The sequence below is a fragment of the Fukomys damarensis genome, unplaced genomic scaffold (genome assembly GCF_012274545.1).
Source record: "Fukomys damarensis isolate Sample0158 unplaced genomic scaffold, DMR_v1.0_HiC HiC_scaffold_12, whole genome shotgun sequence".
Taxonomy (NCBI): Eukaryota; Metazoa; Chordata; class Mammalia; order Rodentia; family Bathyergidae; genus Fukomys; species Fukomys damarensis.
The window spans coordinates 37,597,645-37,619,337 of record NW_022900924.1 but is presented as its reverse complement, the minus strand read 5'-3'; the positions used below and the strand labels follow the sequence as shown (position 1 = coordinate 37,619,337).

At 36.4% G+C, this 21,693-nt stretch overlaps 1 protein-coding gene and 1 non-coding gene across 3 annotated transcripts in view; one reads left to right on the top strand and one right to left on the bottom strand.

Moving 5' to 3' along the window:
- The window catches only part of Tbl1xr1 (TBL1X receptor 1), a 155,948-nt gene that overhangs the window by 48,056 nt on the left and 86,199 nt on the right, over positions 1-21,693 (top strand). The gene's annotated exons all lie outside the window — the stretch shown is intronic.
- LOC117285783 lies at positions 16,342-16,441 on the bottom strand. Its single transcript, XR_004516903.1, has one exon. It is a non-coding gene; the product is annotated as a small nucleolar RNA U13 (small nucleolar RNA).

Sequence of the window (21,693 nt, the reverse complement as noted above, 5' to 3'; positions counted from 1 at the left end):
TTAAATAGGACTTTATTTGAAGGAGATGTAATGGGAGTTAAGGAAGAACAGGAATTATGGTATTTTAAAGCTACAAAGCCAAGTGTTTAAGAGAATGGCAGCACTGATTTCACCATAACTGGTGGTCTTCAGTCTGGCTTCATAGGTGATTGGCATGTGTTCTAGAATGTATATAGTTTCAAGGACTGAATTTCCACGTATCCCTTCTGAAGCAGCAGTAGTATGCTTCCAAGTCTTTAATTCTGCCATTAAAGCTCAGTTCTCTTTCTCTTCCTGTAGACAAACCTGTATTCTGCTGCACTGTGCCTTCTGCTGACCTCTGTCACACTCTTTAATTTCTTAGCTTCTAGTTTTTTGTTTGCAAGCAACAGAAACAGTCTAGTTAGCTCAAGAATAAAGAGAAGGGCATGTAGTAGTTCACCAAATTAAAAGAAGTACTAAAAAACAAAGAATTTAAGTTGTAGGTATCAGTGAGCTGACTAGTGATTTGGAATCCATTTTATTATTTCCTTTTATAGTTTCTCTCTTTACATTCAAATATCAGCCTGTTTGATTGTTTCCATCTTTTGGCTAGAGGAGGAAAGGACACTGCAATGGAAAATCTCAAACTAGTAGAAGCTGTGTAGTTCCTCTAAAGCAAAAAAATCAAATAAAATCAACAGACTTTCAGTACAGTATTAGTCTGTGTTTCATGTTTGTATGTATTTTAAAAGTTCACACTCCAGACAGAAGATATGTTTAATTTCTTAGTCCTTATCTAGTATGTAGTGTGTTTATTGGGCATGCATCTGGTGGAAAAGTGACCAGGACTTTGGAGCATTGTGGGGCTAGAGTTTATGGCATAAATATTTATGCTTATGGCATGAAGGCAGAGATGACAGGATATTGACTCAAGGATTTTGGATTCATTTATTTTAATCTGAAATGATATGATTGTATTTATCTGAGAACATTTAATGTAAAGGCATTATAAATGTTGTATTTTACATTATACATTTTGGAACAGATGGGGCAGCAACAACAAAGGAAAGCCATTGGATAAATTATAATCCATATTTTTATTTTACTATTCATTCATTTTTTTGGAGACAGGGTCTCTATGTGTAGTTTAAGCTGGCCTTGAACTCATTATGTAGCCTGGGCTGGCCTTGATCTCGCAGATCCCCCTGCCTCAGCTGAGAGTAAAGGCATGTGCCACCGTGCCCAGCAAGGTAATCCATATTTTTAAAGCCCCACTTACCTTTCTGATTTAATTTTTACCAATTGTTCCTTGCTGCCAGTGTCTAGTTATTCTTTGCTTGAATCGAACTTATTTTCACCTTAGAGTCTATGAGTTTGCTACGGTTTTCTACTTCGAATCTCTTCCCCTGCTTGTCATTTGAACCTTATAGTTCATGTGTGTTCTCCTTTTCTGGCTGTGTTCTCTAATCCCATTGCTTCTATGTCTTCACACTTTATTTCATTATTTTATTTATTTTTTAAAAATCATAATACAATCTGTTATTTTATCTATTTTTGGTTCCATTAACAGTGGGAGTCAGGCAAAATGTAACTGTTAAAGGGGGGGTCACATGGTGAAAAACAAGGCTCACAGGACTCTCAGATGGCAGTGCTAGAGTATCTGTTCTGCAGCACAACAACTGCATTAAAACGAAGCATGCCTCACAGCAGTGCCCCGAAGAGGCTGAATGTGAACTCTTCATTGTTCTCCCTTTAGGACCCTAGGGCTGTGCTCCCTGATCGCTGATCTCTGCACAGATACCTTAGAATCGGGCAGCCTGCAGTGGAAGCCCAGAGGGACTTACTTTTAATGTCCTGCTGACCATGCAGACATTTTACCCTTGGAGAGCTTTTCTTGTACTCGGGATTTGGGTTTCTGGAGCTTCTCTATTTCTCATTTCTTCCTTCCTTTTCTAGATCTTATTTCTTCCTTTCACTGCCAAATATGGACACTAATTGTTTCATGAACTATATGAGGAAGACTGCAAGATCCCAAGATCCCCAAAACAGCAATACTTTTTAAAAAAAGACCTTCTCTTAGCACTGTGCCTGTTTTAGTACATATTTGTGTGAAAATAGTCATGCCACAGCCTTATTCCGTTTACTATCCCCCTTTTTCCTCTTGGTCTTCTCCCCTTCCCATCTTTTTATCCCTTCCTTCTTTAATTTCCTATTATCTATCTTTTATTTTACTCTGGGTTTCTCATGTAAAACAGTGATATTTAAGCTTGTGTGTCTGATTTATTTCACTTGAAATTATGATCTCAAAGTGTATCCATTTTCCTACACATGACTCAGATTTATTTTTAATGGCAGAGTAGTACTCCATTGTGCGTAAAACCCACATTTTCTTCATTCATAAGTTGATGGGTATGTAGGCTGCTTCCAAGATTTAGCTTTTGTGAATTAGGGTGCTATAAACACGGGTATGGAAGTATCTATGTAATACGATGTCTTTTAACTCTTACATGGAGATACCTAGAAGGTGAAGAGCTGGATCAAATAGAAGTATAGTTTTAGTTTTTTGAGGAATCTCCACTCTGATTTCCATAGTGGTTGTACTACTAGTTTTAAATTCCCACCAGTGGTCTGGAAGGGTTCACCCCCAACCACCACCATGGCCTTTCATCATAATTTGAATTCTTACTTATGGTCATTCTTTCTGGGGTGAAGTGGAACCTCAGTGTTGTTTTAATTTGCATCTGTGTAATGCCTGGCGATGGTGAATGTTTCTTCATGTATTGTCCATTTGTACGTCCATGATGTCTGTTCAAGTCTTTTGACTACTTTTTAAAATTTGATCTTTTATTTTGGATGCTCTAATTGTTTCAAGTTCTTAATATAGTCTAGATATTTGTCCTCGGAGGCAAAAGTTGCTTGCCATTCTGTATGTAGGTTATCTTTTCACTCTATTGGTTGTTTCTTTTGCTGTGCAGAAGCTTTTAAATTTGATACCCCATTTGTTGGTTCTCAGTTACTACTTCCTGAGCAACTAGGGTTCTTTTCATAAAGCCCCTGTTTTACTTACTTTGTCTTCCAGCAGGTTAAGTGTTCCTGATATGTGGTTCTTTGATCCATTTTGATTTTAGTTTAATATCTGGTGAAAGATAAGAGTCTTGATTCAATCTACTGCATGTGGACACCAGTTTTCTGAGCACTTTTCCTCCAGTGTAACAGCAGCGGTGTTCTGTGCATTTCTGGATTACCTACTTGATACCAGGCATTGTCTGAGTTGTCAGAATATATAAAGATAAATAACAGTGGATGCTTCTTCTTTTCTTCTTCATAGAATGATTTTAGTTTGATACTGAGAATTTTAAAGAACTGAAAACATTTTAAAGGTGTTCCTGAAATCTGTGCTAATTTCTTTTTTTTTTTTTTTGTACCGGGGATTGAACTCAGGTCCTTGCACTTGCAAGGCAGGCCACACGGGACTGCTGAGCTAAATCCCTAGCCCCCAGGTGCTAATTTCTATGATGGTGGATAATTCTATAAAAGCATGATTCTTGTTTTCAGGGGAATTAGTGGGAACTATATGCACAAGTTTATCCTCTGTATATAAATCAAGAAATAGCAGTTCAAAATAACATGCTATTACACAGAAATATTTTTAAATGTAAATAAACATCAGGAAAAGAATTTTATTTGGGTGTCAGTTCCTGTACTGATTCTAATCTGTGTATGGTAGGTGGATCTTTATTTTTTAATTTTTATTATTATTTTTGTTTGTTTTGAGACAGGGTTTTGCTATGTAACTCATGCTGGCCTTGAACTCATTGTGTAGCCCAGGCTGTTCTCAAACTCTTGTAGCAGTCCTCCTGCCTCAGCCTCCTGAGTAGTGGAAACAAAGGTGTATGCCACCATGCCTTGTTATGTCTATGGCAAATTAATCTTTAAAACAAATAGCCTAACTTTTGTATCAAAGAACTACAGCTTAATTGGCCAACTAAACAATTATGTTAATGAGTTATTGTTGAAAGTGTGTTTGACCCTTCCATTCTGTTGTCCTTATTCCTAAATCTAAATGGTTAAATGTAATTTAACATTATATATAGTCCTTTGAAGAGTATTTGATTTAGACTTTCTCTGTCAAGTTCTTTTTGTTCTGATATGAAATCAACAATATATTATAACTATATTGTGAACACATATTTATTCAGTATTTATGGAGAAGCTGTGCTAAGAATTCTGAGGGACATGAAAATGCCTGGCAGTGAGGTGCCATGGAATTAGCTTAATGGGTGGGATGAGTCTTGTTGGGAATAAATAATACAGGTTGGCAGTCACTGTCTTAGCACCGGTAGAAGTGAGGAATTAGTGATGCTCAGAGGAGTCCCCAGGTGTGTCTAGATAGGGAGCCCTGGATACAGGGCTTGAACAGCATCTCAAGGATGTGTCAGTATGTGTACCAGTTGGAACAACACCAAGGGAGTTCTAGCAGTAAAAAATGCTTTTCTGATGTGTCACTAAGGTTTTTTTTTTTTTTTTTTTTTTTTTAATTTTTGTCATTCTGGCTAGCCCAGAACTCTCTGTGTAGCCCAGACTGGCCTTGAACTTGTGGCAATCCTCCTGCCTCTGCCTCCTGAGTGCTGGGATTACAGGCGTGCACCACCACACCTGGTTGATGTGTCTTAATTTTTTAACCTTGTAATTTTATTTTCTTTTCGGTAACTGAAGTTTCGTAGTTTCTAATGATTGTTACATCGTTAATATTACTCTTTTTGTTCTCAAAAGAATATTGTCAGATAATTCAAGATAGAGTATGGTCCTGGCAGCATTGACATCTCTTGAGAAATGGAAGTTCTTGGGTGGACTCCACACATGACAGTTGAATCAGAGTCTCAGGATGAGACCGAGCAATCTGTGCTGTAAGAACTCTACTATTTGTAGGGGAGACGTTTCTAGCCCATGATTACCCAGTGTAAAGTATGATATCTGCATCAACTTCATTAAGCTTTTGGGATTATTAGCCTATTCCATTTGATTAAAGGTCATTACTCTTCAGCTTACTGTTTATGTATTTTATCAGTTTGAAAGGCAGTTATTTTACTTCAGAATTAAAAAATCTAGAAGTTGAATAATCTACAGCCATTTCATTTATCTGGTTAATTTTAAAAGAAAACTGCCAGCACTTCTCTTTGGCACATCAAGTATACTGTTTTATTACCTACTAGGATTAGTAAATGAGTTAGTGCAGTAGTTGGTAATACACACACACACACACACACACACACACACACACACACAAAACATGTCTTGATATGATTTCTCATTCTTGTGAAATTCTGTCAGTTTTATATCAAGTATTTTTGAAATTCTAATACATTATTTTAAATTAAATTCTAAAAATTGAGGACCTGCTAGACTGTTTACAATGTAACAGAAGATAGGAAGATTTTGATTTTTCATATGCTCGCTAATATTTATTACTCTTTTTGTTGATAGCCATCATAGTGGGTGTCAAGTGGTATCTTACTGTGGTTTTGAATCACATCTTTTCCGTGTCTAATGATGTTGAGCCTATTTTCATGTGCTTATTGGCCATTTGTATATTCCTCTGGGGTATCTGCTCAGATTTTAAAATTGGGTTCTTTTTGACTTACACTGTTTCTTCATGAATTCCAGATGCAAGTTTCTTGTGAAGTGATTTACAATTTTTTTTTTCTATTTCCTGGGGTATCTTTCCACAGTCTTGTGTCCTTTGAAGCTAAAAAGTTCAAACTTTTATTTATTTATTGGTACCTGGGATTGAACTCTCGGGCCCTTGTGGCTTGGGAAGCAGGCAGTGAAACCACTGAGCCACCCCCACCCCCTGCAAAGTTTAAACTTTTTGTGATGTCAGTTTTCCTTTTTTCTTCTGTTGCTTTTGGTTTATTGCCTGGGGTTATCCTGTCTTAAAAAACAAAAACTTTGCCTGGTTGAGCGTGATGGTGCAGGCCTGTAATCCCAGCAATTTTGAGGCTGAGGCAAGGAGGACCGCCTGTGAGTTGGAGGCCAGCCTGCACAGAAAAGCGAGATCCTGTCTCCAAAAAAAAAACCCATTGTCTAGTCCAAGATCATAAAGGTTTACTGCTAAGTTTTCTTGTAAGAGTTTTGGCTCTTACCTGATCTACCTTGTGTTAATTTTTTTATATGATAGGAAGTAGGGTTCTGGCTTCATACTTTTACATATGGATATCCCAGTTGTCATAGCACCATTTGAGGGTCTCAGTTACACTGGCAAGTGATCATATATTTTTACCTGGACTTTTTTTAATTAGCAGTTGACTAGTGTTGACTTTTACTGCACCTCATTGTGCAAATTAAAAAGAATAAGTTTTAAGTTTTCTAAGACAAAAAAATTTGAATAAAATACTTGGCACTGTGTTCTGTTTTAGGAGTCATTTTAAGAATGACACAAAGTAGAGCAAGTTTTTGTAATTACTATGTTTTGTATTTTTAAGTGATGAGCAGAACATATATTTGGGGACGAGAGACTGTGGGAAAAAAAAGATTCTCCAGTACTTTGAGGCAGAGTTTAGACTGTTTAGATTCCAGAGCCAGTAAGTGGTAGGTTGTGGGGAGATTTTGAATCCTGGGGTAGATAAGAACTTTGAGTTACAGCTATTGAGTGAGACAGGCACCCTCACGCAGGGCACTCACTGAAGGAGCTGTGGTAAGTTGTGAATGGTGCGATTTCGGCATTGAAACACAAGTTTTTAAGAGTTCTGAGATCACAGGTCACTCAGTTGCTTAACTGTTAGAAGGGAGGGAAAGGCAAAGATATTTAAAAAAAGAAATTAAGATGTATTATGTACAGATAGCAATTCCCCACAAGGAGTGTTAACGTTATGTGCTACAAACATGTACTAATAAAAGTATATTTGAAAACAAAGTTTCCATTTACCTATTGCAGTTTATTTTCGTATGTGTTGAAGCTTTGCTTCTCAGAGCCTATCACTTTGGGAGGCCTTCTGTCAAGTAGTAGAATGAGGAGGGAAAATAGGAGGTAACTGTTGTTTTAAAGGATTAAATTGTAAAGTACTCTAGGTCTTGATTAGCTAGCATTGTTATTCATTATCTTGAAAATTAGTCTTTTTGTTTTTGCTTAAACTAGTTCTTTTTGGCTTTGCAAACCAACCCTGTTCTCTAATGCAAAGAACACCTAAGGAAGGCATTGTAGTACCAGTAAACATTGAGATGAGAACTAGAAATTAAAATATTAGTCTAATATCAGATTTTTGCATAGTTGTGATTTGTAGATTGTAGACTGAAGAAAGCATTTATAAATTTCAGAAAATTTTAAGTTGTGATTGTGTAAATGGAATTTATTGTCATCCTTTCTGGAAAATCAACAAGTCATCTTTACTGATTCAGAATATTATGTTCTTTTTAAATGATCTATTAGAAGAGTAATTGTTCAAAATGTACTTGGGAGAAAATGTACTAGTGTGTATTTGTACTTTTGATGGGTCTATTTGAATCATGATTTGAGGCTTAGAGAAACCTAATGATATCTGATTGAGGCTTATGAATGAATTTAAATACCTGGCTTTCAGACAGAATTTAAGGACTTTTCAGCTATAAGGCTAACTTCAAAGTAATGTGTTGCTCAAAATAGTTTTGGGAGTATGAAAAAAATTAAATATCTTTTTTCTTTGAGTAGATTTTTGCGGTCATGTTTTAATTAGGGAAAAAACTTTGAACTTAGCCTGTTCCATGCTTAAAAAAATTTGTCCTGTTTGCTGAGTTTTCAGAGCTTTTTGTTTTAAAGACTATTCCAAATTCCACTTTTGGGTATAGCCTAAAATTTCTTGGTTGGGAACAATAGGTTTCAAGCAGAAACTTTCTGTGTTGGTTGGTGTAGATATACGCCAGTATGCAATGGTCTACCGCCAGTCAGCTAAGGTGATGGTAATTATGTAATTGTAACTTTTGAGGACTTAAATTTAAAATTAAATTGCTGTTTGTATTAATTAAATATCATATGTATCAATTTACTGTATACATTTAAGAGACTATTCATATATGTTAATTTTGGGGGATGGGGAGACGAAGTCTTGCTAGTTTAGACTGATCTTGAACTGACATAGTACCTCAGACTGGCTGTGACCTCTCAGCCTCCCAAGTGTTGGAATTCGGGGCACGTGCCACCGTGCCCTCCTACTTTGCCTGTATTTGAGTGAGCCACATAAAGATTGTAACGGTGTGCATATTTCTTCCCATAATCCTACCAGGAGTTGGTAAAAGACTTCATTCACCTACTTTCAGTTACAAACACAAGGCAACAGAATGTGGAGAAAATATTGCACATACTGTTTTCCTACGGCTGTCTTGTTCACGATGGTTAACAGTCCTATTAATTGAATTTGGAAAGGGATTCATTGTGTTAAAAAAAGAGTACCCCACATTCAACTATAATCTGTTTTTAATTTGTAAAATTTTACTGGGATTGATTGAAAGGTAAAGATGTTGTTGATGCTGATTATTTGCTGTTTGTGGGTGAGCCTGCAAAAGCTAACAATATTTGAGTACTGATCATTCTGCACGTAGGTAATGATCTCTTCTTGATTTGCAGCTATGACCACTATTTAAAGAACTCTTGCCCCTTGAAACTTCATTGTTTAGCCCTGTATGCAAAATCCATTGATCTGAGCTCTGTTTTTCTTCACACTAGACTATAATAACTACATGAAAACTAGTCTAGAAGAATTGAGTTTCCAGCGGTGTGGCTTCTGTGTTGGTAGACTTGGAGCATTTCAGGTCATAGATCCTGTTTTCTTCAAGTGCGTCTATATTCTTAGCTCCAGTTTTCACACATGTTGGGGCAAATCTTAAGATAATGTTAGGAACTTTGGATCATTCCTGACTTTCCATCAGGGGCCTGCTAAACTTATTGATGTTTTGCTTTGTTGACGTTTTGCTTTGTTGGTTCTGTTTTATCACCTTCTGTTACTCCAGCCTGGAGCGATACTGTTCTCTGGATTCCTAGATGCTTTAACACAGGCTTACGTTTTATATTTTAGAGGAGGAAGAAATATATTAATTGTAACCCTGTGGCACTTCATAGAGACTGTATTCCACTTAGTAAATAAGCACAATCTTATGGAAAAAGTAACTTAGAAATGTTCAGAAGGGCTGTTTTGTTGGCTTTATCAATATCATACAAATTAACCTTAATTTGTATATCTTCTATTATGGAATAAAACTTTGCTTTAAATTTCCAACTCTTAATGATTTTACCATCATGCTAATTTAAATGCTGGGATGATCCTAAAATTTTTTTTTTCCTCTGTGGAATTGAAAATGAGGATTCTTTGTTATATTTCCTTCAGGCCCTGTCTCACTAGGTCTTGTGATAGATAATTCCAGGTTAGTGATAACTGATGACCCTAGGTTGCAGCTTCTATGGATTTTATATCTTTAGTTATGAACATTTCTAAATCACTTGTAAAATGTAAAAGTATGTTAGGCATGAAAGCAGTCAAACAGACTCAGACATGCTTTTCTTATATCTCATGAGGGACAGCCTCAGTGGGATTGTGAGGGTTTCTTTCCCTTGTGCCTAAGAGCCAGGGTTCAGCATCAATGACAAAAGGTCTTACACAATCCCTTTAGACCACAAAATTTATGTTAGTCACCGAATAAGACCATTCCTGGCAGGGAGTTTAGTTTTTAAAGAGACAGTTGATGTGTGTGTGTGTAATTTATGCATGAACTCAGTCTGGTGTAAAATTTGAACATTGTTTGGAAGGGAGGCCAATATTTGAAAGAATTGTGAAGTCACATTGGGACTTAACTTCTGGAGGAGGGAGGTGGGCTTTGGAAGGGAAGAGATTGATGCCTGGCAGGGTTTCTCAGTGAAGGGTTTTATTTGTTAAACTATTGTTATGAAGAATTTGAGACTACATAAAATAGAATAAAATAATTGAATTCTCACATTTCTTCTTATCTTCAGCAGTTATTAGCATGTTAAATTTAGTTACCATGATTCTTTAACCTGACATTTCCTCAGCCATTCCGTTTTATAATATTGACAGTTGTGAAGAATATTTCTGCGTGTGTGAGAGTGTGAGTATGTGTGTTTGGTTCCTTAGAGTTAGATTCAGATTATGTTCACTCTGGTTTTAATATCAATGTAGGATTTTACAACAAGAAACCAGAAGATATAATGGAAAGAATTTCAGAGTAAGAATTAGATCCAGGGGTCTTGGAATTTAGTTCTTAGAAGGTAAATGTTGTGTTTGAAGATACTTTTGGTGGTAGTACCTCATCTCTTTGGGGAGTAACTATTGTGAATAATTGTATAAATGTGAGTAAATTGCTTAACATCTTAGGGGCATTGGTAAAATATGACTAATAAATTCCTGCCTCTTCAGGTTGTTTTTGGAACAAAATGAGGTAATATAAAGTACAAAGATGCTACAGCAGGGATACTAACATGGTAAATTTGGAAAAGGGAAAAATCTGAATGTTAGGATTATCAAAAGGAATTTTGTTTAGAGAAGATTGCATTTGACCTGGGATTTAAAGGATATGTTGAATTTCAATAATTTAGGTGTGGAGAATCCACTGGAAATTTTTAAATGTGAGGAGATATGCTCAGGTAAGTCTGGAAAACAATATTCAAGGAATATTAAAGAACAGGTAAGGTTTTAAATTTGAAGATCTTGATTATAGTTCAGTGTTTGCCATTAGTTACTTTTATGGTTTGGGGGAGGTTATTTAATCTGCCTGGATCCTGTTTTCTAGCACAGTAACATGACTGGTATATTACTGTCATTCTTCTTACTTCCTTCTAGCAGCAAGAGGATTTTTTGCAGGAAGGAGTTCATTTACCTTGATCCTGATGTTGAAAAATTTACAGATCTAGATAGGGGAGACGTACAGGGACAGTTATTAGAATAATAATACTGAAATCAAGATGGTAACACTGAAAATAAACCTGTTGTATCACAGGTTCAGGAGGAAGGATACATGTTGGAGAGTAATGAGAAATTAGCATTATCAATTCTGTGCTGGATCTTTATGGGTTAATGGCAGTAGAATGGCCTTCATAGTTACTTAAAGGTCGGTGAGGTACCTATTAGTCTAGATTCACTTGTATTTGCATTTGGGGACAGTGACTTGTCAACAGTTTGCTTAGTGGGCCCAAGCACATTTTGTTAGAGGAGGAAATCCCCAGTTGCCTTATCTCTGAAATTTGATATAACAAGTACAAAGGAAGAAAAGAGTAATGACAACATTGCGATAAAATGACTTAAGAAAATAGTTGAGGTTGAAATACAGATTTAACACATTGGGCCAAGGGACTCTTTCTGCATGTCATGTGGTTAATTCTGGAGCTTTTAGAATCCAGCCCTCCAAGTATGGCATTGATTCTAGAGCAACAGTAAGTGGTCATAGAAGTATGATCTAAAATGGTCCACAAAACTGCTGCCCAGTACTGTTACCTCCAACCAGATGTAAATCCCCAGTGTAGCACTTTGCACTTGCCGATTCAGGGCAATTACAATATTGTTATATATGGCACTTAGTAAACAGACTTTTTTTTTTTTGGTACTGGGGATCGAACTTGGGTCTTTGCACTTGCAAGGCAGGAAGCAGAAAAATCCCCGGCCCAGTAAACAGACGTTTTGTTTGATAACCTTCCTTCTCCCAGTATATCTGTCTGTTTAAAATCAAATCAAGAGCCGGGCGTGGTGGCACATGCCTGTAATCCCAGTACTGGGGAGGCAGAGGCAGGAGGATTACTGTGAGTTCGAGACCAGCCTGAGCTACGTAGTGAGTTCCAGGTCAGTCTCAACTACATAGTGTGACCCTGTCTCAAAAAACAAAACAAAACAAAACAAAAGAGAAGTTCTAAATGTATAGGAATGCAACCATTCATTGGAAAAATAAGGGAAATGGGACCACCACGTTTAACCAAAAACTAGTGAGTTTCTGTGAGAAAACATTATTTGTGAGGAGGCAGCTGTGGTGCCACTGAGCTAAATACCTAGCCCAAAGAAGTGCATTTTTGAGCTCTTGGTTTTCTGAAAAATAGAAATTTCAGGTTTTTTTTTCTTACATACTCTGGCAGTTTGAGTACATATAATGAATACATGTAACTGAGGGTTCTTTTCTAGCTGTGCCTATTAGTCATGTTACAGCAATATTAAGAACTTGTACTGTATTTTGGTACTTTTTGTGGTTACCTTTGCACATTTGTATCTTTGGTGTTTCAGTGTTAGTATTTATTGTATGCCTTCAACTTACTTAGATAAAATATGCTTGATAATGTCTTAGTGGCATTTTGCATGCGTAATACTATGGTTATAACTGGACTGTTTGCTCCCCCATTAGAATGTAGAATCCATGCTGGCCCTTAAATAACTGAATGAATGGATGGAATGAATGAATGTTCAAGAAGTCTATAGACTTCTATAGACTTTATGGGATCGAATGTTTTTAAAGAACCAACTTTGTGAGCTGGAATTTCTTTACTGGCCTAGAGTGGAACTACTATAGTATCCTCTAAGTTACGGTAGTTATTGCCTGAATATTTTACAAATAAGCATTGAGTTCTGGCTGGGAATGGTAGATAAAATGATAAGTAGGGAAAGGAAAAGTAACCACAAAGCATATACTATTTAGAAATCTATAAATGACCATCAGTCCTAGACTCTTTTCAGATTGCTTGCTACCTTGCATAATATGAAAAATACTAAGTTTGTGAGTTAGAATGCCCAGCAGCTTTTGATTGATATTCACTTTATTTCCTTCCAGTGAAACAGTTCTTCTCTTCAGTACTGCTTTTCTGTCCTTTGTCAGAAATAGCTAATTTTTGTTTTATATTTCTCCCAATCAATGACATGGAAATAAAGTAGAATTTATTAAAGCTCTAAGTGCTGACTTCTCAAATTAGAAAATCACTCACTATATTAATGAAATTTGAAGTTAGATTGAATCAGAGTGTTAACATCTTTATTGCTCTACCAGGGAAGATGCACATTAAAAGAATTTATAGAGTGCATTAAATTGTCTCAGATAGTAAACATCTGGGAGAATTGAGAAGGAACTACCTTGAGTGGGAATCTGCAAGTTATTTCCTATTACCATTTTCAAATTATTTTGATGTCATATCTAGAAGAAAAATAATTCCACACTATTCATATAGCAATCTATGTGGCTGTCAAAACCAAAATATAGTACTTTTAAATACTGTATAATTATGAGGAAGGCTTAGTAAAGCCTTAAAATTGCTGTCACTGACAATGTATTTCCCAGAAATTCAGTGTTTATGATTTAGGCAATAGTTCCATTTGCTTCTCAGGTACTACTGTATTTGGAAGCTGAGGGAAAGGAATAACAGTATTGGACTGATACTTGTCTTTAGAAATGGACATTTGATTAACATAGTAACAATTAGAAAGGTTTGGTTGTGATGCTAATTAAAACTGTAGAGGATCATTTTTTAGAAACCAAAACTTTAAATTTTTTTTCTTCAGTATATTCTGAGCATGTTGCTCAGATTGGCCCCAGATTCCTGGGCTCACCTGACCCTTCTGCTTCCTGAGTATCTGTCCATGCCCTTGTACGAGCTTAAGGGCCACAACATTGGCCCATTCCTAGTTTTCATTCTAGTAATCTTTGCCACTCTCTCTTTTTTTAATGTCAAATATGTAATCTAGAAATAATATCCCATTATCAGAGTAGTTATATAATGTGTTTCAAAACTGTCACATTTTTGTTCTTATAAAATAAGCTGCTCAAAGTTCATAAGTGCACATAACATTTTAAACATTCAATTTGGATGTATAGATTGACAGTTTATTGTAGCAAATACACAAATCTCATAAAAGATCAATTTTCAATTAAATAAATCTAGAAAAAACAATGTCTACCATTTAAGTGCTTTTTAATTCCCAAATACTTACATGATATGCATTATCTTTTTGCATTCTTATAACACTCTGCTGAAAGTAGGTAGTGTTACAATTTCATTTTATAGAGAGTAGACTCAAGTTTAGAACATTAAGTAACCGTGCCTTTACATTTCTATTGCAGGTCTTTGAGTAATTTTTGTCTGCTTTATTTCCTGGTATTTGAAAGCATGAATGAATTTGTGAAATGAAAGCCAGTGCAAGTATTGTTGAATAAGTCAGTATGTGAATAAACATGGAAAACTGTAAAGTGTTAGTCATTTATGTTTTGTATTTTGTAAAGTTTACAAAGGAAATGGCCTGGCCTTAAAAAGGAATGTGGGAAGGAATAGGGAATTTAGTTTGAAAAAAGACATAAAATATTAAGATTATTAGGAGAGGAAAATCAAGAAATTAATGTGGATATGTTCAGTAGAAACAATGAGATAGGCATGTAATTATATACTTTGTTTTTTGGGTTCCACATCATGGTGGCTACCAATAAACCTAAAAGACTTGACACTGTTTAGCCATATTCATTAGATAGATGTATGATGGGATCTGCATTCTCTCTTTGTTTTGATGCCAGCAGAGCAGATATGTCTTTCTTTCCAGGACCCTGAGGCTAGAAATTCATGATAAAAGGAGACCCTGCCCAAGTTCAGCTGTCTGATTGCCCAGTTTTCCCTCATTCCCCTTAACTATAGAGCAGTGAAAAAGAAGAGTGAACTTCACGTTTATTGATAAATCTTTTATATAATTCTCTTTTGCTTTCTCAGTTACACTATTCTGACCTGAAGTAATCAGGATCAAAATCAAAACACAAACTCTGAAAGAGAAAACTTAAGGAGTGCCTTTTAAGAGTAATAGTTGTTACATTCTTGCATTCACATTTGCAACAGTAGCACTGATTTAAATGCTTTTATAGTGTTTTATCAAGATGTAGAACCTACTAATGATTAAATATAACTTTTATTTTTTTTTTTTTTTTTTTTTTTTTTGTATGGAGGATTGAACTTGAGTCCGTGTGCTTGCAAGGCAGGCCACCGAACTGCTGAGCTAAATCCCCGGCAACTTTATTTATTTTTTTATTGAGTTTATTGGTACTTTTAAAGTATACAGTACGGTTACATTCATCATTGGGATCTTGTACCTTTGCATGACATCTTGGTTCTCATTTTTTTTTGCCCATTCTCCTGCCCTCCCTTCACCCCTCAACCCTCTCCTTTTTACAAAGACTTTGTTTCCATTTCTCCTATTTTTTCTTTTCCCTTATTTCCTTTCCCCTACCCTTCGCACTTCCCCTTGTAACTTTAGATAATACAATATTTCAGAGCTAAATGTGTTTAATTATTCATAATTCTCATTCTTACCGTCTTTGGAACATTTTATTTCTGTTTTTCTGAATTTGACACGTTTTGAGTCCAACAACTGTCATTATGTTTTGTAGTACTACCTGTGGAGAGAAGGTCTTCATTTTGAACCACCAATACTTTGTGGGAGAGGTATAGTTTAACATATTCTTCAGGCATTATTCTAGGTGCTTAGGTTATAAAGCTGAATAAAGGTATCTTTCAAAAAACATACCTTCCAGAAGGGAGACAGGCATACATATAAAGAGAATACCCATATCAGTAGTGAAGCTTAGGTAAGGTATGAGTGGTCTAGGATTCAGCTTCAGCACATAGCAAGCACATGCAAAGCCATTGGAAGATCTGGAATTCGGGGAACTAGAAATAAATGTGTGCAGTAGCCCCCTAGAAATAGAAATTGATGGTTTGGTGATTGGATAGCTGTACAAAATCTGAGGAGGGGAAGGAGCTGAATTTCTAACTTGGGTAACTGGATGAAGCTATACACAGAGGTAGGAATTAGAAAAGGAGCAGATTTGGGGTGGGAGATGAAATTTACACATAATTTTGAAATACTTGGGAAGACATGAGAAGTTATGTCTAATTGGCTTCCAGTAATTAAAAATACTATTTTAATCAAATTGAGAGGAAGGTTCTTTTTAATCCATTGTCCTTAGTATTGTGAATTTTGTCAAGTTCAGTGCATTGGTTGAAAAATGGCTGTTATTGTAGGAGACATTGTGTTGAAGCCAGAAGAAATACTACATCTTTATTTTCAGAAATGTAATAGCTTCCCTACCTTCACCTCTAAATGGATTTCTCTTTAGTTTTTACCAGCCAGAGATGTTAAATGTGGTAGCTTTTATCTGCAGAATATTTGTATGTGCATGTCGCTACTTTGAATAGTTTGGGATTAAGTTAGTAAGGAGGCCAAAGACATCTCAACCGTTGCTACTTAAATGACTTGCTAAGCAGCATTCCAGCAAAGATCCACTTTTGCCTTTTTTGCTTCAAAATCAGATAGATACAAAGCTGAATTTTTAAGTCCTGCTCAATTATAAAAGTTGGGATTCGTGCATATTAGGATTAATTTGGACCTTTTTCCACATTAGATGCATCATGTGCCAGTGTTGTAACAAGTTTGAAGCAGGTATGTATGACACAACGGTGTGAACACCTATTTGTCACACTTAAGAACTGAAATGTCCGCGTTGGCCTTTAGATTTCTCTAAAGTTATAGAAGAACAGGGAGTGAGGAGTGTAGGTAGAGTTTGGGATCGAAGGAGTCAGTAGGCATCTTAGAGACACTTAGATTTGACAAAAGTTGATGACTGATATGGCAGATGAGGGAGCAAGAAGAAAGGGATGGATGACTTTCAGGCTTGGGGCTAGATAGCAGATATTAAGGAGGTATGTAGCAGAGTATTTTGTGCTTTCCAAGACGTTCTGGAAAACATTCAAGGAGGAGGATATGTGTTTTAACATTCCAGTCTCTGTTGAATATTGGCTATGTAAATTAAGTTTAATCTAGTTCTCATTGTAGAAAGTACTTGATTTCTATATGTATCTTTTTGAAACCATTAAACATAATTAAAATAGTATTTTACAAACTGGTCATATAAAACACAGTAGGTCTAAAGTATTTGGAAGCTGGGTTGGGTGAATGGTAAGAATGCAGTATTCACTTGTTGGTATAATTATCCCATCCTCTAGTGGGTTCCCCATGTCCTTATTGTACCATCTCCTACCTGAAATAGTAAGAACGTGGACGTATCAGACCTCTTCCCTATTATTAACATGATACTTCCTTAAAAAACTCTTGGCTGTCTTTTGGGCAGCATAGCCTCTAGACCCGAGACACTTAGAGGAAAGTGGTTAGGAATTTTACGAGGTTGTGACTGATGGCTCTTTGTGCTTTTTACCTACCTTGGTACAGGTAGGACCTACTCAGTTAACTTGTTTTTGAAACAAGGACAGTGATGATTACTGTAACATTTGAGGTTTAAATGTACTAAGTGTACAAGCAATGAGTTGAATATATTCATTTTGAAACATGGTAAGAATAAGAACGTACCCTCTTTATGCCTCAGTCTAAAGGGGTTTGAACTATAAACTTCCCTTCTTTTGTATAATCAAACATTTCTATGCTCTTTCTATTTTTATATTTTTAGCTTGCTGGTTTGGTTTTATTTCTGTGCTATTTCTCAGAGGGCAGGAAATACTTCTTTAAGGGCCTATTTTTCTGTGTACCTATTTGTTATTTTTTTAGAAAGCTTCAAAGGGTTGGATGTGGTGGTGTAGGCCTACAATGGAGGATTGCTACAAGTTCAAGGCCAGCCTGAGCTACCTAGTAAGACTGTCTCAAAAAAAAACCAAAGACTTCATAGAGTCTCAAGGGTCAGTCAGTCAAACCCAGTCATTACTTAGAGGAGGTGAGTCAGTACCGTGAGAGTTTAACTTCTAGCCCTGAGACCATTGGCATCCTAGAAGGCAGGGTTGGGGTGAAAACCCAGTTTTCTTATGAGAAAGAGTTCACGCCTCTTCCTTCCCTCCCCCATGGACAGATGACTGTAGCTTGCTGCTGCTGCTCCCCCCCCCCTTCACAGCTCAGATGCATTTGAAGCATGAAAGTTGACTCCTAGCAGTATTAACAGCCTCTGTGGGGTGTATGGTGAGATGATCTCTGACATGTGAACTGTGTCTAGAGTGGGAATGAACTCCTAGGGGCAAGGTGTGGTTCCTTCTTATAGCTGAGGTGTCCCTTGGTGGGTGGGGTTCCTTGGAAGCTATGCTCACAAGACACTTGTGAGATGATAGTGATTTCTCAGTGGAGCTTGGTGTTTTTAAACCAGGATTGGCATTTGGACAGGGTACCTTCTGTTTCCTTGCATTTGAGCAGGTCACATGGTGATGGTGATGGTAGTATGCGGGGATGCAAAGACGGTAGCCCCTAGATAGACTGGCCAAATACTGCTTTGCCAGCCTTTCTTGTCCTATATCCTTCTCCATAAACAGGTGCCAGGTGTGGCCTCCTTAGTTTGTGTACTTGGACCGTTGATTCTGAGTCATAGTACTTCAGCTGATTGATTAACTTTGACATGAGATCAAGGGGTCAGGGAAATATGACAATAGAATTTTAATTCTCTTGCAGGAAAGGTATTTTCCTCTTCTGAATCCTATCTAGAAGAATATCTTAGACAGGGTTTGGCTTATTTATTTCCCTTCTTCCCATTAAACTCTGACCGCTCTTCCCTCCCATCTGTCACTGGAATCCTGAGCTTTGTTCTTAGTATTATAGCAGACACAGTTACAGAAAGTACTCTTAGGATTCTAGCTTTGTGCATTCTCACAAAGTAGTCTCTCTTGCTACCTCTTTATTTTTCTTCTACTGAAGAATATTGAGTGCAATGAATGTAAAAAACTCAAAATAAAACCCAAGAGAGGGGGCTTCAATGTTTCAAGATGCTTTAGCTATCCCCTGCCCATTTCACCTAGTAAGGTATTTTAAAGTAGTAATGGTGAATCTGTGTACTAGTAGGCCCATTGTAAGCAATTGTGGATATTTAAAAAAAAGGGAGCCTGCCATCTAAACTGTAGTTGGTCTTAAGTTGATGAGATAGTCCTATTTCAGTGACTTTTGTTTTTTCCACCTCCAGTATCATGTCTTGGGAAAGTTTGGCATTCTTTGTCAGAATGCTTGTATGAAACATAATTGGACTGAGCAGACTGACTATACAACGTTCATTTGTGAAGAGTGCTCTGGTTTTGTGTGTCTTGTCTTCAGCATTTGATAACTTTATGATGGCTTCCATAATATTCTAAATATTTAAAACAAATGATGCTTACCATCTTTTGAATTACAACTGTACAATATATGGGAAATACAAGAATATATTTCAGAGAAAAGTTTACGATGATTAAAAAATAACTTATTTTTGAATATGAATGTTCTCACTATGGTTTCTAGCATTAAACCAACAATAGCAAGAGAAGGTGCATTTTCATACATGATTGTCTGCATACAGAATGTAGAGCATTCAGTAGCTTCCTGACTACAGTATTTGCTTTGGTCCTGACCATCCTTCTTAATGTCACAACTAGATGCCTCTTCTCCCCGTCAACTACTGAATTCTTTACCTAGCTTGACCTTTTTCTTTTTTCATAACATTACACAATTACACAAAATTCCAGATTTCTTCTGGAGTAGGCTTTGTAAGGGCAGAGGTCTTAGTTTTTGTTTGTTTTACTGATATGTTTTAGCAGCTTTCACTTCAACATTATTTGTATTAAGACGTTGTAACAGTATAAAGAGTTAGCTCAGTGCTAGCAATGTATAGTATGAAAAGTAGTTAATTAAAACTTCCTTTTTCTATCTCCCTTTCCTTCCCCCTCTCCCACCTCCCCAATCATTTCTGTTGTTGGTTGCAAGGTAAATTACACAGTCATTCAGAAACCTACATTTAATTTTTAAAAAATCTACCATTTAATTTTGCTTAAAGATAAATATAGGCTTTAAATTATTTTTCTTTCCTGGCTCCTGAAGGAGAGTCTACCTTTGCTAGTTTGTATTTTCTTGAGTAATACATGTACTACTAGTGGAGAGAATTCATTTTTAATGTACAGCTGCATTATTGTTGATGGATTCTTTAGTTGCTCTGACATTAATAAGAGAATTTTGAAATTGGCAGTATTAAGTGTATTTGTCTGAAACTATAAACTTGTTTTTAAAACTAATTATGGGTATAATTTACTTTTACTTGCCATATTTATATCTGTTATACATAATGATTTAAGATTTTTAGAAAATGTGAAAAGAACTGGGTATGGTGGTCCATACCTGAACTATCAGCCAAGAAGATCACAAGTTCAAGGCCAGACCAGATTACATATTGAATTTAGGAGCAGCATAATGTAGTGAGACCCTGTCTTGGGGAGGGGCTGGCAAAGAAAACATTGCCATCAGTAACATTGAAACTCACATTATAGAAGGGATTTTTAATTTCCAGTTTTTCTTAACCATTTCAGAAAACTAAAATATATGCTTGTTTTCTCTAATTACAAAAATATTCATGACATTCCTTTTCACTCAGCTTTGTAGTGTTGCCAAAACTCATGGGCATTGTTTTCTGTTGTTGCCATTTGCTCTTACCAATAAAATTAATTTCCAGAGCCACTTTCTGTTGTCCTTGTTTCATCATTGTTTATATTTTTAAAAAAATAGTTTCCATTGATTTTATAAAAATCTCATGGTGGGCCAAGGATGTAGTTCAGCATCAGCTGCACCTGCCTGACAAGTGCAAAGTCCTGAGTTTGATCCCCAGTACCAGTCAATTAATCAGTCAATTCAAAAAATTCTCATGGTAAGTCATACCTCATACAAATTTTTTGTTTGTTTTGGATCTAATTTTTTTGTTATCTCTCTCTTTTTTTGAGACAGGGTCTCACTATGTAGTTGAGACTGACCTGGAACTCAGTATGTAGCCCAGGCTGGTCTTGAACTCACAGCGATCCTCCTGCCTCAGCCTCTCGAGTGCTGGGATTACAGGCAGGCGCCACCATGCCTGGCTTTTTTGTTATTTTTTAATACACACTGTCCTCTTAAAACTTGTGTAAGTAGCAGTAATACACTGTATAAGTAGCAATACTAAGCTGACATTTGTTAGCATTCTGTGAAGATATCTTTAGGGATTTAATAGGACTTTAAATTATAGTTTTGTTTGTTTGTTTTTTAGACAGAATCTTGCTACATTCCCTAGGCTGGCCTTGAACTCATAAGCCTCTTGTGTGCTGGGATGCTTGCCACTATGCCTGGCTCTGCAGTTGTTGGTTTGTTTTGTTGTTGTTTAGCCAGACTCTCTGTTTGTTCTCAAGCTGTTTAAATAACATCATCTTGGGCTGGGGATTTAGCTCAGCGGTTCAGTTGCCTGCCTTGCAAGTGCAAGGACCCGAGTTCAATCCCCGGTACCAAAAAACAAACAAACAAACAAAACATCTTCTCAAAGGGGGATAGGGTTATATAATAACTTCATTTTTCGGATGACAACAGTGAGGACTTGTTTATATGATTATGATATGGAAGAGCTTATTTTTAAAATGGGAAGACCAGAAAACCCTTATTCTTTCTAATTAATCTATACTTACTTTTTTTTTAAGTTTCTTAAGATTGCTGAGGAATGTGAAAACATTAGCTGCGTCTATGGAGGGTGGTGAGAGACTCACTGATCACAGTAAAATAAAGTGCCAGAGAGAGGAGGGAAACAAGTGGACTAATCTACTGTAGTATTTTAAAAAGATAAATGTGTGTTACTTTGTGTGTTTACATGAATACACAGGTGAAAACAAGTATCTCTTGGGAGTATTCTTAGTGTGTTCATTTTCGATTAATGCCTTGTTTCTAATGTGTGATATAGAGGCTCAGATCTGCACCCTCCTTTGGCCCTGTCAGAGGCGTGTATAAC